Source organism: Arachis ipaensis, chromosome B07 (assembly GCF_000816755.2).
Source record: "Arachis ipaensis cultivar K30076 chromosome B07, Araip1.1, whole genome shotgun sequence".
NCBI classification, from domain to species: Eukaryota; Viridiplantae; Streptophyta; class Magnoliopsida; order Fabales; family Fabaceae; genus Arachis; species Arachis ipaensis.
The window spans coordinates 42477970-42482746 of NC_029791.2; the positions used below are offsets into that span (position 1 = coordinate 42477970).

Genomic DNA, 4777 nt, shown 5'->3' on the forward strand with positions numbered 1-4777 from the left:
GAAGCTTGGAAGCACAAATGTCATTTATTTTAAATCGAACCTTGCTTTTCTTGGAAGCACAAATGCCATTTAACAAATCCTGTTAGTCACATTGATCACCTCAATTTCATAATTCAACACATACAAATCAAGAATGCGCACTATAATAAATAACAAGTATTGTAGTAGGAAGTAGTCAAATGCAACATATTTCAAGTCTTAATTTAGCACTAATTAAAAAGAATGCAATGTTGGATGAGAAACGAACCACGTGTCTGTGTTGCTCGAACCTTTCGTAGAGGTTAGCTGCCTGAAAAAGATGAATAAGAATAAGAAAAATGGTTAAATAATTAAAGTTAGGGACCCAAAGTAAAAAAAAAATTAATCAGAAGGGTGAATGACCCGGTGATATCAATGTATATCAATTTAGCTTAGCTTGTGAAGGTGGGAAGTGTGAGAATTCATCATCAAACAGAAAATTATTGAACAAAAGGAAATGTCAAGAATAATACATAAAAGCATAATTAGTTTTCTGTTTCAAAATTCAAAACAAAACTGAATACAATGTTATAAGAGAATCACAGGTACAGGGGGGATTTTACACATGTATCAGCACACTAGATTAGTGATGGTAACATCAGGAACAGAAGCTAGCACCAGTTGGGGTTAAAGTACTGGTCCTGCTTCTCTAGCCTTTCTGCGTTCGTGCCTCATCCTGAAATACTCCCTCTTCCTTGCTCTATAACTGTTGGGATTCTCAGGTTGCACTTCTCGTGGGTAAACACTCACCTGAAGTAGAAGAAATCATAATAATTAAGCTTCAATTTGTACTCTCTATAATTTTTCTAAGTAACATAATCATGGTGTAAAAAGCTTCACTTAACCTTTGTCCTGTCAGGCCTAAATTTTTTACAACTCCATCAATCAAGGAGAAGATGGTATAGTCTTTGCCAAGTCCCACATTCTTTCCTGCATGAAACTAAAAGTATTGTCCAAAACAAAATCAAAACTTAGAGGATCCTGTATGGTGTTTTTTTTTCTTTTTCAAAGTGATGGGATGCTACACATTTTATATTACTCCTAAATTTCTAAATGCCAAAAACATGGTAATGGTCAAATTTTTATATATAATCAAGCTTCAAAGTTTAAGGAAGCACGATTTTGCAGTGGTAAGCAAGCTATAGTACTACCTATTCACTTTCACACAAGTTGTTGCCCTTTCAGTTTTTTTTTTCAGATTTTAGGCGCAGAAGAGGCTGAGGATGAGACCAAAAAGTAAACACTAAACCTAAGTTAAATAATATATGTATCTATACACAAATATATAGTAACTAATTTATTAACCAAAGATGGAAGTTTAGAAGAAACAGAATAAAAGGGCTATAAAAAGCTCACCTTATCCAAATTATCAATGTGCACAGAACCAGGAGAACTTGTTTGATTACTTACTTTAACTGAGATAAAAGTTGAATCTGAATTATATATCAGCAGAAAAACCACAAGAGAAGGACAGGTCAAAAAAGTCTATACTTGTTAACAAGAATTTAGAAACAAGTTAATCAGATTTATATTTTGTAACTCATAAACATAGATATATCTAACTGATTTGGATATATATGTGCATTGTGTATTGTGTATTGTGTCTCTGTCAGTGCAAATATTCCCTTTACTTAGTAGCAAAATACTAGTTAGTTTTGAACTGACATACTACAAAAACAGCAGCTATTGCATAAACTAGTGCCCCAATGAATGAGGCTGCTACCATGACCTGTAGGTCACAGGATAAGTTAGTTGCTTTTGATCTCTATTAATCTTACCGAATCCTTGATAATACTGTTTAGAATTTGATGCTTAATCTCTCCCTTTTACAAAAGAGGAACATGCAGAGACATCCTTAGATTTTGGCCCAGCATTCTGAAGTAGTAGGACACAGAGAACCTGAAACAATTCTAAATGTAAACTAATCTGATATATTTAGCAAATTAGTAGTAATACATCTAGATACCTGCACACCCAATGAATACAGACACACACACACACACACAAAGCTACCTCCAAAATGGGAGCTGAAGCAGGATACTCGGGCAAAAGAAGCAAGATGCAAAATCAAAAAGCAAATTCAAACGAAGCAAGCAACATAAATGCAAAAAATTAACTTTAACTCCTATCATGTACTATTCATACAGTAAAATAAAAATGTTCACTCAAACAGAATTCAGAGTAGATTCATAAGATAATAAGCCTGCTCATTAAATTAAATAAATAAGATACAATACCACAGTATCTATTTGATTGATCACTTACTTTTTCTCTTCTCAACTTGTTGGTTTTTTATTATTCTCATTAAAGCTGAATGCAAAATTCACAAAATCATGCCAATCAGCTTAATTTCAAGTGCAAAAGGGGAAAACGGCATTGCTTCAAACAGTAAAATGAGAATTATCAACCTAAATTGTAAATTAAAAATGAATTGAGATAGATATATCAATTTTGCACCAATATCACCAATGCAATTGATGGACCAAACATGAATCTCCTGGCTTAATCTATTTTTGGCGAATCAGAACCCAAAAAAAAACCTATAACCCTAAAACCCCCAAATTAAATTTTTTTCAAATAAATTTCTAGTCACTTCTAGAGTTAGCTATTTATGATGTTGGTCTATGTCAAATTTTTCTTATGGATTTGATCTAATTTCCTAAATACAAGTGAAATCAGTCCCTCTCATCATCTTAAATATAAATCAACTTCATACTTATGAGTTATGATTTGAAATATAAGTACTTATCTGTATGTAAAACTATAATAATGACTAATTTTACTTAATTTTGATAAGTTTTATACCAAAACGAACTGAAATAGGATGATGTAAATACCATGATAAATTTCGTCTCTTCAGGGTCTAGTTCTTCCATGATCAAAGCTGCATATTCTTCAGCCTGCTGCTGTATGTTTGAGAGTTTGTTTGTTGTGGCACTAAGGCAGATGCTCTGAAAACAGAATTGATCATTTGTGATGATCAAGGAAACTCCCATTCTCATGGGAACAAAATGCAAAGCTAGGAAAGGAAAAAAGGTTGCCGATAAAAACTACTTCATTATCTTCATTCTAATTTTTCTGTTGATGAATTTAAAAAGAAAATTCATATAAACCTCTTTAATTTCTTCCTTGGTGATTCTTCCATCTGCATCTTTATCAACCCTGCATTATTCCAAATGAAGGTTAACATACTTAATGGTGGGAATTAAAGAAAATACCAACCAATTTCTTTTCCTAGTTCTAAAATTAAGTAAAGAGGTAATGAATTAGTTACATGTCAAAGACGGTTCTGAGCTTGGAATCAAAACTCTGGTCAGAAATCTGGTCCCAAAAGTCCTTCAATTGAGCCTTGTTAATTGAACCCCCATGAATGTCCCTCCTCCTAGCCAAAGAATCAAAAAGTACACCAGCATGCCTCAGATTCCTTGCTCATCCCTACATACAAACAATTCAACAAATTCGAACCATTGTTGTCCAAACACTTCCTAAAAGAAAACTACTCAGAACAAGTCCTTATTTCACTCACTCACACACACACACACAAACAATTTCACAAACACTTAGAAAGCAACAACAAAAGAATAGTACAGATTTGTTATGAACTCTTCAATTTCAATTATTACCTATACATTTTCTAAAGAGAGAACGATGAAGCCATCCATCAGTTGAAGCAGAACATTTTCCAGGTGATTCACACATTATTTAAGGGATTAGACTTTCACAGTCATATTTTATTTTATTTTGAGTTTATCAAAAATCCAACAAATTTAGCTTGAGACCTAATAATAAGAATTGAAACTACACAGTACTTGAAACTATTAATTAGTACAATTGAAAGAAAAAGAAAACTAATAATAAGCAACAAACATAATAAGCAACTCATCTTGGTATTCCTGCGCAGCAACTAATCATGGCCAAACTCACCTGTGTTAATGGAATAAAACCCCTAAATTCACGAGTTCTCCTGCGCTGCAACAATAGCATGCATGTCCATCAATTCATGATGTCACAGATTATTGCACCAAACCCCCAATTTGAAACCAACAATCATGACCCTAACCTCGCGAATGAAGAAAGCTTTCAGTTGAGCGCAGAGTCTTCGTGATGTGACCGCGCAGCGAAGAGAAGCGACGATGAAGATGAGTGGGGAAGATGAGTGAGCGCAGAGTCTTCCTAGAGTGGTGACGCCATGGTGAGTGGTGATGGCAAGCCCTTTTTTCTGATTTGGGGGTGATGACGATGGTGAGGGCGGCGCAGCGACGATGGTGAGGGCGGCGCAGCGACGATGGTGAGGGCGGCGCAGCGACGATGGTGAGGGCGGCGCAGCGACGATGGTGAGGGCGGCGCAGCGACGATGGTGAGGGCGGCGCAGCGACGATGGTGAGGGCGGCGCAGCGACGGTCAGTAGTGCAGCAATGTGGAGAGTGGTGAGTGGTGCGTGGGGGCGACGACGGTCAATGGCGAGAGTGAGAGGGTCAATGGCGAGAGCGAGAGTGAGAGGGTCAATGGCGAGCGAAGAGAGTGAGTGGGGGGCAACGATGGTGAGCAGGGCTTTCAGGAAAAAGTGAGACTGATGGTGAGCAGGGCAATGATGGCGAGGGCTTCTACTTCGCGATGAAGGTGATGAAGGTGATGAGTGAGCTTTCAGGAAAAAGTGAGACTGAGGGTTTACGAAAGAGGACGAAGGTGATTGAGTGACATTTGGAGGGAATTGAATCACAAAAATTTTACTAAGTGTGATGAGTTTGCTTTCAGGAAA

General features: G+C 36.6%; 1 long non-coding RNA gene across 1 annotated transcript; it reads right to left on the reverse strand.

The window, feature by feature from the left end:
- On the reverse strand, nucleotides 3876-4197 carry LOC110264585. Its single transcript, XR_002350759.1, has 2 exons — nucleotides 4079-4197; nucleotides 3876-3987 (listed from the first exon to the last, which is right to left on the reverse strand). It is a non-coding gene; the product is annotated as an uncharacterized LOC110264585 (long non-coding RNA).